Source organism: Protopterus annectens, chromosome 1.part1 (genome assembly GCF_019279795.1).
Source record: "Protopterus annectens isolate FY-2018-M chromosome 1.part1, PAN1.0, whole genome shotgun sequence".
NCBI lineage: Eukaryota > Metazoa > Chordata > Ceratodontiformes > Protopteridae > Protopterus > Protopterus annectens.
In genome coordinates this window covers 417,249,128-417,264,284 of record NC_056726.1, presented here as the reverse complement: position 1 = coordinate 417,264,284, position 15,157 = coordinate 417,249,128, and positions in this window count along the sequence as shown.

The window sequence follows — 15,157 nt, the reverse complement described above, 5'->3', positions numbered from 1 at the left end:
GTGTCATGTGATAAAGACTATATGGGGCAGATTCAATAAAGCCTACATGGTAGGCTAAAACTGTGTTCATGTTGCAGCACAATGCACACATGATAGTGTACTGTTTTGTATTCGGTAAGCATCTCTACATGCCATGTAGAGCCGTGCAAACCTGGTAAACATTGTGGCATGCTAATTACAGCATAAGCAGCTGAAATGTGTGCTAATCAAGCAATCCAAGCTGGAGTAGCTATCCAACAAGCTATAAAACACATGTGTAGACTCAGTGCTGGTCTTTCCTGTGAATTCCAAAGCCTATTGGAATACAGCCACAGAAAGTAGTCTAAATGGAAGGAATGTTAGGGACTGCTGTTGCTGTTATTCATGTGTATGTGCAGCATGCCCAAGTCTATGCTGCAGCTGCTAATAGACCATGGCCAAGAAGGAGAATGGTGTTGGAACCCTGTTTAACGTTACATAATCTGCATGAGGTAGAAACCGTAGAGAGTTACAGGGTGGCTAGAGACACACTATATGAACTCTGCAACCTATGTTGTCTTCAACTGAGAGCAAGGGCAAACCAAGGGGAACTAATACCAGTGGAGACTAAGGTATGTGTTGCACTTATAATATTAGCTACAGGAACCAACTGGGGACATGCTGGGTTGTCACAGGCATCAGCATCCAGGATATTAGCTACAGGAACCAACAAGAGACATGCTGGGGGTGTCACAGGCATCAGGATCCAGGATATTAGATACAGGAACTAACAGGGAACATGCTGGGGATGTCACAGGCATCCGCATCCAGGATCCTACATCATTTCCTGAATCCTATGCTACAACATACCAGTGATTACATATATTTTCCTCCTACACCTGAGGACAGAACCACAACTATGCAAGAGTTCTACCCTGTAACACACTACCTTGTGGTCCTGGGTGCCACAGCCTCTACACACGTAGAAATCAATGCACTACCTGGGGAACAGGGAAGGGTGTACATAAAGAGAATGTGCTTCCACTCCATTAACTGCTAGGTTGTGTGTAACACTAAGGGAATCATACTCACTGTGTTGGCAATCCAGGCAGTTGACATGACTCACATATCTGGCACAACTCTCAACTGTATGAGAAGTTTTCCAGGGAGGATATCCCACAGGGTCATTTGCTGGGGGGTGTGGGTTATGCACTGAAACTGTGGCTGATGATGCCCATTAGAAATGCACACACACGAACTGAAGAATGATATAATGAGGCACACATTCAAACAAGAGATATAATAGAGACTGTATTTGGGCTGCTGAAGTCATGGTTCCTGTGCCTTGATATATCAGAAGAGCCCAGCAGTATGATCCATGTACATGTGCTGAAAGTTTCACCATCTGTGCTATGCTTCACAACATTATGTTGAGAAAACAGCTTCTGCAAGAACACCAAGGGAAAGGCCAGACATTCCACCACCACTGGCAAGGTCACCACAGCCACATGCAGGTGAGAAGTCAGAGGGGGAACCAATAGCTGCTGCAGATGTAGGCTGGCATATGCGTACATAATATACCCTCGCATGGATAGTGCCCACACTCACCACCTAAGCGGCTAAACTCTTCATCCTACACACATACATACATACAGTGACACTGATGCCAGGCAACACTCACAACCTTTACTTACCCATGTAATGGCTGTGTATTGCTAGCATCAGACAGAGTCAGCCCCGAACTTAAACTCTTGCAACTGCCGGATTTCCAAGACAAGTGCTGAACCTGGAATACAAAAATAAATGTCTAACAATACAAATGAATGGCATATTCTTGCATATTGTTACTTGCTAATATAAGTAAGTATAAGGTGTGTGATTTTTACAGCCATGACATCAAGATGTGACAGCAGTGACTTATATGAACATGTGTCCTCTATTAAATAACAGGCCTCATGCATCAAAGATTCACACATTCATCCTTCTCAAAAGTATGGATTTTCACAGAATGTCCACAGTTTGGCCTCATATCAAATCATTAAAGAGTAAAGTTAGAAAATAATGACATACATTTCAGTTTGAGACTTCATATCCCTCAGAAAAATCATAACAATAGTAATGCAAACCCTGTTAATCTATCAACTGTCTAAGTTTGTAAGACAAAAATATTTAAAAAGTCTCCCTATTACTGGGCCTTTGTCCCACTTTTATTGATGGCTTTGTCCAGCTTTGCTGGTCTAAGAGGTTGGGTGGGATGTACACATTACAAAAACCTGTAAGAAAGCTGTACAATTTACAAAATAGCATCAGAAACACAGATATACTAAGCACTAAATCATCTATGCACCCGGAGTCTCTGACAAAAGACTTATGTATCCCTGAATCCAAAAGACAGAAAACAAGGATATGGCACAGTTATCATCATTTGCAAAGGGTGCTGTATGTGAGAGGCAACACTCAAAGGAAACTTGGCTCCCCTACCCCCAAAATAACAGGCAAATGACAGTTTGTACCAAACAAGGAATAAGACATCAGTCAATTGTTATAAGTGCTGTCAAACAAATTCCCATAAAAATATATACACATTTACCACAGAACAGTCATGTTTATGCAATTGACAGTCACCTCTACCTATGCCTAGCACTCCCCTTGAGGTGTCTATGGAGCATCTTAGAAGGCTAACACCCCTGTGTCATTGGAAATATACGGCATCTACATTTCACTGAAATTACATAGAAGAGTATAAGAGAAACAGTTGTAACAGTGCAACACTGTATCTGAGGAAGTAAAATGCCCTGACAAAAATGTTTATGCCATCAGTAAACTTCTAGGAAAGTGCAAACAGATAAAAGTTGCATTTGCTAATGTAGATATATATATATAAAATATATATATATATATATATATATATATATATATATATATGTATATATATATATATATGTATATGTATATATGTATATATATATATATATATATATATATATGTATATATATACATATACACACACATACACACACACTGACATATATATGTGTATATAAATATATGCATATATATATATATATATATATATATATATATATATATATATATATATATATTTTTTTTTTTTTTTTCTTAGTAACGTGAGCAATTCTAGTATGCTAGTATGTAACTGAAAAAATCATTCATACCTTATCAAGATTGGTAGTCTTCTGTGCTGATAAACCCAAAGTAATAGCAATCTTCTTTTGTGTTATTCACATACACAATTCTCCTCACCTTTAGGTTCCCTATTTACATGTTACCTTTTTATAGTGTAGATTCATGCCTGTGAGCATGGTGAAGATGCAAATGAGGTGACAGAGGGTATACTGAATATTATGTTTCTGTAATTATAATTCTCTTCTCTGACTTTGGATGGCCTTCAGACCTCAGTGATACTCATATACACATGAATGTATAAACCAGGACCTGGTCAAGTCACACACATACATGGTTAACCCTTCACTCTGTCCTGTGTATTTATATATAATTAGTATGTGGAAAAATATGTTTTGCCTGTAATGCATAGGATGAATCCCACATTGTACAAATTAATTTTATCAGTGTGTAAAGCCACACCAAAAATGTGTCAGGTCAAATAATTTAAATCCACAATACATGCCTGCAAAGTTAAAGCAAGTAACAGGTGCAGCAGCATCCAAACCAAAAACTAATGCCAATTGTCACATTACCCTTCTTAGTTCATAAACTACTTTCATCTCTGTTTAGCACTGCTGCTCTCCACTTAACATTGTGCAAACTTGGTTGGCATGGTTGTTTGGGTTTGCACACTAATCGTAAATGTAATAACACACATTGGTGTGAAAGCACTGTTAACTACTGCTGTTTTCCCTGAATGGACAGGTCTGGAGGTAGAAGGAAAGATGCCCAATTTAGGGATCAATGAGGGGGTGTCAAGCAGTCCAGAATCTTTACTGGACTCCTTGTAAAGCACCACAGTTGAAAGCTCTTGCAGGGGGACTACACCATCTCCCAATACAAATCTGAGGCATGGAATAATCTGGACAAGGCTATCTCCAGTGCAACTGGCATTTTATGAACTGGAGAACAGTGCAGGCACTATTTTAATGATCTCAAAAGGTGCAGGCAGGTACAATCAAATAGTGGCTGACCAAGTTTAGGACTGCTGACATCCTGCAGTTGTGTAAGTATACAGATAAAGAGAATTTAAACTAGACATATGCATATAGGCAAAACTGGTATGCATAATGCTCTTCTCTTGTTTTTATTCCACAGCTAACCAGGAGATTATGCTGAAGAAGGAGGCCCATGCTGAAAATTTAGGAAGACTAAGGGAAGCAAGGGGTAAGCATATAGCACAATATAAGTATTATTTTATGTAAGGTATTGCTCTTCTATACAGTGGCAGCAAATTAAGCATGCATATCCTAACTGTAAAATCCAGCCTGCATCGTTCAGTCTGTAGCACAAGCCAACTGTAGGAGTCAGTCCTAATGCTATAGTCAGACATTGTGCATTCAAATAATACAAGTAACAAATATATAATCAAATAATTTAAAAAAAATTATGCAATAATTTCAACAGGAATGGCATAAATGCCCTCCTGTTAACTTAAACTGTATAATTTGACCAAGTATATGTGCAATATATGCACATTGTAAGGATTACTTTGAGCAATCATCAATTATAGTTTGTAGTTGTTAAGATGTATACTTGCATGTAAAATTAGGAATAAATTCTTTATAGTGCAATAATTCATTGTATGTCACATATAATTGTACTAATATTATCTCTTTTTTTCTCTTACCCCAACCCTTATCTTTTTTTTTATTTTTATATGTGTGGTCACAACATTTTCATGTTATCTATTTCTGACAACTCACAAAATGCTTTACAGCACGGGGGGGGGGGGTAGGCCAACCACAGTGGCTCAGCCTGCTCCTGCTCCACCTGCTCCTGCACTGACGCCTAGCACATCTGGGACCCAACCTGGCAGTACTGGCTCTGATGCCCCTGCACTACCTGGGCCCTCCATATCAGGTAGTATTATCCCAGCAGCTGGCACTGTGGTACCCTCCAGTAGTAGTGGTGGAGGTGGACATTTTGTCACCTGCCAGGTTTGGTGCATAGGATCATGCACAGCACCACTGGTGCGCATCTATGTAAGATTGTGAGGATGGTCTCAGTTATGATCATAGAAAAAGATGTCAAGTACTCCAACAGCCAGTGGATTAATGGGTCATTGATAACATTTCTGAGGGTGAGGATTAGATTTTCACTATACCTGTGTTTGATGTGTATGGGCATTCAATGTCGCCCTCCCTATCCCCAGTCATGGTGCCACCCAACCTGTTGTGTACCTCACTATCCCTGTCGCTTGTCTTGTTTGTCTGCATCCACTTTCTAAACTACCCTACTTACCTGACCCAGAAATACCTACATCCCTTATACAACATTCCGCTCTTAGTGAAGTAAAAAATGAAAAATGGACACCTGTCTCACAAAAAATATCATCCCCTACATATCTCTCCACTTTGAGCATGTCTTCTCGATACACTTGACTCAGTACAACTGACTATACAAAATTATTGCATTGTTGTCACCCCTCTTTGTTCAGTGACAGTCCAAACTCAGCTAATATTCTGTACATATTTTAATTTTATACTGTTGAAAAAGTGGATAGCTATGGCTCTGTCCAACTTCCCTCTTGCACATTTTTATACTGCTTTCCCTTTGTTCTTCCCCCTGCTTGTCCCCCATTTCATCACTTTACCAGTGACTCCATTTTAACACATTTAATCTGGTCAAAAAATACACTGACACATCACACACATAAGTGAAAACAATCCAATGAAGCCCTTCACTTTTTGTCTTTGCACCAATGGTAAGTGATGGTGAATGGCTCTTCAGTGGTACAGTTACCTCTGTGCAATGCTGCTTAAACACGCTGCACTAAGGTAACACTCAGTGAAAGTAGCATAAACAGTTATTTCATTGCATTCTAAATACATATTTAAAAATATGAGATACACCCGGATTTGAACCCAGTATTATCTGGGCTCAAAAGAAGTATCTCAATACACTTACACCTACCTCCACAGAGTCAGCTTCACAGCAAAAGTGTTTCTTCCAGTCAGTACTATCTACAGTACTGACTGCCATGCCTCTCTGCTTAATGTGCTTGAGTGGATGACAGCAAAGCAATAGAACTTGCATAAGTTTATTAATGAAGCCGAGGCTTGCATTTGCTCATTGCTTAACTACACACAAATGGGGATAGCAGTATAAATGTGTATCTTGCATGTGCAAACACTTTGCTATCGATCATGCAAACCAGCTGCTTGGTGGTGCACTATGGAAAGTTCTGATCAGTATGTATTACTTATGTCTACTGCATACTTGAGTCTTCATCAGATTAAAGTCCATGTAAAAACACAATCAAAGGGAAGGCAGTGTTTAATGATTACACAGATATTTACACTGTAGTCATGTGCTCCCTGCACCCATGCACTCAAAACTTGATATGTCAGTACTTGTTCCCAAATATATCAACTAGACTACAGAAATAAAATAAAAACATGTTTTGTTACATACCATGTACACCTTTATACTGACAATACACATTCAGATTGCCTAATATGTGTAGTAATGTGGACAGCTGTTTGCATATAGCTTGTAAAGCTGTCTCTTAAAGTATACCTACACATTGGAAACACAATGGCAAATAGTACACTTTGCACACTCATAAATCTGGCAACAGGCAAAACTTTAATTTCTTGACAGTTGTACATGGCTACCCATCCATTTCATACTGGCCTCCCAACATCTTCTCTCAAACATTCAATGATTATGTCATCTACTATAAATTGCCTAACAGCATTGTAATAGTTAAACTTGTGCTGTGGTGCTTGCATTAAGTTCTGAGTTCTGTAGCTGGTGTACCTAGTCAGGTAGGGGTTTTAATCTTACTGTGGTCAATTTGTGTGTGTGCCTGCTCAGAAGAGTGTAACTGTATTTCCCACAGTCATCAGTACAATCTCATTGACTACAAATATTTTGACAGTTATATATGACTAAACATCCATTTAATTCAGCCTTCCCAGCAACTTCTCCCAAACATCTAATGATGTCATCCACTATAAGTTGTCTTGCAGCATTGCAAACGTCAGACCTGTGTCATTGTGTCTAATTCTGAGTTCTCTAGTGGGTGTACTTAGTTAGGTAGGGTATTCTAATCTCACTGCAGTAAACTGGTGTGTGTGTGTCTGTTCAGTTGGTTGACATTCAAGAGACCATTTTACATCTGCATGTGGGGCACTGCTATTACCATCCTCTTCTCACCAGACACTGCTGATGTCACCACTTATAAAATGTTGTCTGACAGTTTCCAAGTCAGGCTTCTGCTGTGGTGCTTGTGTTAAATACTGACTTCACTAGTCAGTGTACTTAGGTAGGGGTTCTAATCTCACTACAGTCAACTGATGTGTGTCTATCTGTTCAGTTGGTTGATATTCAAAAAAAGATTTTACACTTGCATGTGGGACACTGCTATTACTACCCTCTTCTCACCAGACACTGATGATGTCATCACTTATAAAGTATTGTCCAATATCCAATACTGTGAAAGCCACATGTGCTCTGATGTTTGCTTTAAGTACTGTGCTTTGTGAATACTTGGGTAGGGATTCTGTTTTCAGTGTAGTCAACTGTGTATGTAATAAACAATCACTGTGATGACAGTTTTAGAACAATATGTGAGTTCACAATTATGTCAAACCCTACTCCGAACATCTAATTGTAGCATACAATGATGATATCATCCTGTATAACATGCACTCTAACAGTATTCAAGACAAACCTGTGCTGTGGCAGTAACATTAACTACTGTGTTTGCCAGCTACTTTACATATATATATATATATATATATAGGGGTTATAATCTAACAGCAGGAAACTTGCATGTCTATACATACACCTATCACTATTGAGACAATTTTACACAGGGATGTGACACCACATCCATGTCCTACACTCCTCCATACATGTTCTCCTTAGCATACAATGATGCTATCATATTCCATAGAGTGCAATGTGACAGTGTTACACTCAGAAATATGTGGTGTTGCTACTGTGACATTACATGGCATTCATCTTCTATACATATACAGGTGTAAGTTTAAAATCAGGCACAGTCTACTGCTCCATGTGTGTCAGTGTTTGATGGTACATTGTGGTCATTGTATGATCTTTGTAATCAATCTTCATTCCACTACCACTTGGGGAACCTTTTATGTAGCACCATGCATCCACCATCCTCCTCCTTCCTATGGCCCCATGAATCCTTCCTGCAGAGGAGTAGAGGATGTGCTCATGTCAAATATGCATACAAACATCATGAAGCAGAGTCTTTACGTGCACCTCTGCAAGCCATCTCCAGACCACTGCATGTATGATTGCTAATTCTGTCATGGTGTGGTGCACGTCCCTTATGGACAGCAGCAGGATGTAATGCAATCCAACAAATATATACACACATGCACAATCCAACAAATATATGCACAATAGTCCTACTATTTTCTATCATATGGATATAAGGATTTCTTTCTTGGTATAATAATGGCTAGGATGTCATGTGATGTTGCCCATTAGCCCAATAATGTCTTTTGATCCTATAAACAGTTGATGTGTCAATGTTGCTGTCATTGACATGTGCTATATTGAGGTGTGGATATATAGTATGGCTACAAGAGCGTCTTACAATCTGTGATGTGAGCTAATGTATTGATGGCCATTGTAGTACATGCTGCTTATATAACATCTGTAATAATATGATTCCTGAGAACTGTTGACATGGTATGATAAACTTTTATGTATATTTTTGGCATATTAGGACATGTGTTGTTGTAGTGGAGCAGATCAACCTTCTACACAGTTCACTTTCTGCCATCACAGTGACACTTGCAGTATGGGAGAAGTGTGCATGTGTCTACATACTATCATTAAATGTTCTGTGGCAAACATTAATATTAATTCATATTGATTACATGGTCACATAAGTCTTGTCTCATACACACTGTTATGCTGTGATATACACAACCAATGTATCACATGTTTTGATACAATTGCAACCTTGTGGAATTCATTGTATGTGCAGTTGTGTTGCTATACCCAAGAATTATTGAAGTGGTCAGCAGCACCATTGTGTGACTATTAGCATTTGTGTCAGTAAATGTTTTGCATGCACCACAAACAAGTGATCTGTAATGTGCCCTGATATAGAATCAGGCCACTTAAAAAGAGCTTGCCTATGAAACACATACAGGCATGTGTTGTGTAAGCGATATAGGTTCTGTGTGTGGATGCCACCAGACATACTCAACCAGAGGTAACAGACAATCTGCTGACAGTTTGTCTCATGTCACCCTGCTGTTACCACTGGCCATCAGCCAAAGTGCACATGCAGACATTACTTATTTTTTATTCTCAGGAGGACAGCTCATCTATACACTCTCTATGGCTAATAACACAGAATCAATGGGCCATAACAATATCACAAGTTGCCTATAGTGTGACGTAAAGCCTGACCTACCACAGTTTGATCCATACTTCAACACAGCCTCCAGAAAGCCTATGTTCCCATAGAAGGATGGAGAGTAACATGCATCCTTTTGACTGGTGTGGACCATCACCTGATGCATGGAGTTATAAACCCATCTTGACTCTCCTCATCTGTGAAGTAGCCAAGGAGTCATTATGGACCTTCTCTAAAAGGACACAGGTAATATCCTGACTGTGTACCAAACCCATATTTGAATTGTTAAGACTGCATCATGCCTATTACATCTATTCACTGTCTTCAAGAAGGTTACCAAGGGCATGTATGATAACAACACTATTAACCAGTGTAACTTAACCTGGCCAAGGCATTTGACACAAATACACAGTCAGGTATTACAGAGAAACTGTCTTAAGTAGCCATAAATATCTATGTCACTGAGTGGGTAGACAACTGGATCACATACACACAAATAAATATCTATCTATCTAAAGTCCAGAGACCAGGTTCATACCTCAGTGCTCTTTGCTAGGCCCTTTCCTGTCCATTATTTAAGTCTCAGACACCAAAACTGACTTACACATCCTTTCTCCAACCAGCTTTGTGGAGGACTGTAAATTGTGGACAATCATTAAATCCAAGTGTAGTACTGGTATAATGCATACAGTATCAGCACACACAAAGGATTACTGCCACACCCATGGGGACATGTTTGGAGAAGAAAACTTTTGGGGGGATTAGTTCCATTATGAAAGCAAATACACCAAATAAGTACAATACAGACAGCACACCAAGTGATATGTGACCTGTGAACTCAGGTAGATGATATGCAGAAGGTCCACTAGCATGTGCCCACTGTGGTGACCACTCCCTTGTATGTGATACAACCCCTGAGTGTGTGCGGGACATCCACATCAAAGGGCATTATAGTTTCATTGTTCTCAGCTCTCATCACACCAATTACTGAGTACAATGCACCCTTTTGCATGTACCTCCCAACACATCTTCCTGGGACGAGTTACTCAAGTGTACCACTTTTGCCACAGTCAGCTCCCGCACATCGTTATCGGCCATACATAAGTATTCTTTTCACTGCATAAACATTAGGAGTATAACGGTGCAGAAACCCGTTCAAGGTGCTACACAAGATACATGTGTGATACATGTTTGTGTGATGCACACAGCAAATACATAGCTGACAGACAACATTGATGGCATGGGTTACATTCGTGAAAGTGTGGATTGTGGCATATATAAGGCATACACACCTGTCAGCTAGCCAGGATTGCTCATAATTTCAGATACAGGTGTAACATTGTCCCTCCTATCACCTCATGCAGATGTTAAATTTGGAGGAAGGTGTGCATGATTTCTCTCAGAGACTGCTGACAAATCATAATAATCATACAAGTGTGTTCTTGCAGAACCATCTATAATCACATATGTTATGTCAAAGATATGGAATTGCTGGTGGTATTATTCTGATATTGTCCATGATTGTGCATGCTTCTATCTGCTGTTTTCCATGAACCTGTTACTATGTTTCCCACTTGGCTGAGACCTACGTTAACATGACATTCATATTCAGGCAACTAATTTTGTACAGCTTCACAATATGCATCTAACCCTTATTGTATATACCATCCCTGATATACGTCTTGTCCATTGCTCAAGTCAGGATGCTTATATCACAAAGAATCTTCCCCACTGATGTCACCTTGTGGGACAGTCACATAATAAACAATAACTGTGCAGTCCATACTGTGTCACGTTGATATGTGATCAGTGTTCATCCTACAACTATCTTCATTGACATGCCCTCATCTGCTGTACATTACCATGTTTCACCTGTTCTCTTCCCGTGTTCATTCCTACAATTTATCTGTGTGTCCCTTTTCAATACACACAATTCCACTATTTATTTACAATGCAGTCTATGTACCCTTACTGATCATTTACACAAAACCTTTATTCAGTATGCCTGAAACAAGTTTCTACAACACTCTACACTGCATACACTTTCATATAATGTGTTGGAACTATATATATATATATATATATTGCTGTATTAATAACCCTGGTAGTTATTGTGGCTTTCTGTGTAATACCACACACCTAGTTTGCCCATAGGTAAACATGTCTGCAAGTGTTTGTGCTGCTTTACAGTTTTCTGGCCGGTAACACTGTTGCCAGCCACAAAACTGCACTTGTTTATGTTTAATCATGGTGCGTGACATGCATATACAATTAATGCTGCTGTTTACTGTGCAAACACAAACTCCTTGTAGGCTTAGTGCGAAGTCTACACAGAGTTTATTGAATCCCCAAGTATGTATTAACTTCAAAGTACACTTTTTTGAGTAGTTATGCAATTGCTTCAAACAATTTACCATTTTGTTGAAATGTTTACAACATTTTAAGATGTACATAAAATCTGTGGTTTTCTCACAAACCATTAGGGATTGCAATCACTAAATGATGACAGGCATTTGACTTTCAGACTTCATATCCTTTATAAAATGCATGCTAATGCCACATACATTACTTAGCAACTTCATAAGTATGTAACAGAACTCTCTCTGATTCTGGGGCTCTGTGCCTCTTTTTTTTCTTTTTGCTTTGTCCCTGATTCATGTGCTAAGAAACTGGACAGATATTATCTTTTATCACAATCAGATGAGGTGTACAGAGCAAGTAGGTATAATTGCTACATAACAGCTGTCTGTGGATGAAAGCAACTTGCTCTCTTGTTTGCTCACTTTTAACAGTCTGACTTCGCAGAACAGTACAAGTTTTATTTTTATAAGATATTTGAGATATACACAGTTAATAATGGGGCTATAATTACAGGGTACAAGGGCTATCAGTGGTTGAGAATGGCTGACTCTGGATGCCATGATCAGGATAAATAGTCATTAATCTGACTTTGCAGGACTTGCGTACATTTGCATAAAGCAAGATCAGATACCTTATTGTGGCCACATTTTTATCACAATCAGATATTTGAGGTATATATAGTTAATCATTGCAAATTTTTACTTTTTTATCACAATCAGATATTTGAGGTATATATAGTTAACCATTGCAAAATTGTACTATTAACCTTTCTAAATGAAGTAAATAACAGGAAACATTGAAGGCTACAAGTTATATCACTTCATAAATTTGCTTAAAGTATTTCATATGGTCTTGCATACTCTTCTCAGACTTGTCTAAAGTATTTAACTGCTTCAGGTGCTCCACTACTCAACAGATTAGCCAAATACCTTATAGTTCCATAAGCATTTCAACTGCTCAATAGCTATCTTTATCATTGCTCACAGAATGTTAGTTGGAAGGATAGCTACTCTAGTTATCTGCCTACCACATTTGGCACACTACAGGGATCCATACCAAGTCCACTTCAGGTTAACATATTTGCCAATGACTTATAAAAAGCAAATGGCAGCTCTGCATTTCTACAATATGCAGGCAACTCAACTCTCACAACATCTGCAGAAACAATACACTGCAATTGCACAAACAAAAATAATTCAGCTGAGCTCTACACAAAAATGGCTAAATGACACCCACATACTATTTAATGCCAAACATGATGCCTTTCAAGTCAACCAATAGTCAGACAATACCATATACTATCCATAGAAAATCCTTAAACAACACTCTCACACTTTATCCATACAAAACTTATTTGAATAATGGTAGACAAGAACATGCAATTTTGCAGCTTCCACAACAAGTAAAAAACTAGGAATGTTTTATAAAGCTAAACCATTCTTTACTGATCTGTGTCTAGTATCTAAAGCACAAACACATTTACCTCCAACTCTACTTTTTTATATAACTCATCTGTTCTCACTAACATACTCCAAATTGTTTTGAATAAGCTGGAAACTACATTTAACAAAATAGCAAAATCTGCTGTTATCAAGTCCACCGTACTCATGACTGCACTGTCCTGACAAAACATGACTGGTATGAGCTACAAAATGTACCATCTCTAAACCAACTGAGGATAAGACAAAACATACTTTCTGCAAAAGTCACCATCACACATCAGGTGTGACACTGCACTCCTACTAGACTATCCTGATTACATAGTCAGCACCAACTACTCGTCTAACAAAATCCTTCATTTACTATGGCCACTCCCTATACTGTTTAACTGTAGCAAAACTATGGAATATCTCTTTATAATTAAGCATTGTGTCAAGCACCAAAAAATTTCTAACAAATGTAAAGCATAACCTGAAATCTAAATGTCAATGCGCTGTTCACCCAAAGACATCTCCAGGATTCTGTACAACATAATTTTATCAGAAATAATTACATAATTCATTAAGAACTTAAATCTTTTTCATTATTAGCCCATCCCTTTAGCTCCCCTATTTCTTTATTTTCATAATTCTAGTCCTCATCCAACCTCTTCCTCCTCCTTCTCCCCATTCACCCCCCTTTGCATGCTCCAAACTTCAAAACATACATTTGTGACACTTGTCTTCAAAATCTCCAAAGCCCTGAAACCATCTCTGAATTTAAGGACTTCAAGCAGGAAACCATCATACACTTAATATGATAGAATCTCAAACTTCACACATGACAGCACCAGCTCAGACACCGACACAGCAGTCAGCTTCACAAAGGAGTTCTATGTCCACCCAGATAAATGCATATAATAATTAGTCCCAGCTAGAGCAAAATACAATGGGAAATTCAAAAACAAATCAGCATAGTGGTCCACCGGGATAAACAAACTTTAAAACAACAGAAAACTTTCCTTAAAATATATAGCAGATCTAAAACTCCTGATAACAAGGCTAGTATAAAAACATTACCGAGGAAATTAAAGTTACTTTTAGTCCTACTAAAGCAATCCATGAACTTAGGCTGTATTCTAAAGCTAAGGATACCTACCAAGCCTTCTTTAGCTATAATAAGAAACTATGGAACATGTCCAACAATGTTTTGAACTTATCTAAAATTAGGTCACCCACTCCAATCCAACAGACATTGCCACTATGGTAGTAAACAAGTTTAGTGCAAACGTCACCCCGAAACACTTATCCAAACTCCCCATATTCTTGAATGTTTTAATCAAGAAACATGTTCTGAAGGTACTACCAAACATCAAAAAACACTTCACCCATGGGACCTGACAATATACCCGGGTGTTTAATAAACAGCACTGAACATGCATTTACCATACCTATTCTGAAAAGTTTTAGCCACAGGATTTGCTCCCAAATTATCTTGCAATTCAGTGGTGATGCTCTTCCACAACCCTTCCACAAGGATACCATGGACCCAGTAATTATAGACACATCAGCCTTACTGACACACTCTGCAAAGCTATGGAGTTTATCTCCACTGATAGCATTCATTTTGACCAAAAACCTCAACAGGCTAAATGAACCTGAAAAGGTTTGTTTTGACATATGTCTCTGAAGTACAGGTCAACACTAAGGGACTCTGGCTAACAAAGTTTGCAGATGACTGCAAACTGGGAGCCATTATTGAATCCCCAAATGATGTGGATACTCTAACAAAAGGGCCTTACAGAAACAGATGCTTGGTGCCAGAGCCATGGGCTCAAGCTCAATGCCAAGAAATGTATTGTTATCCCCTTTGGGAAA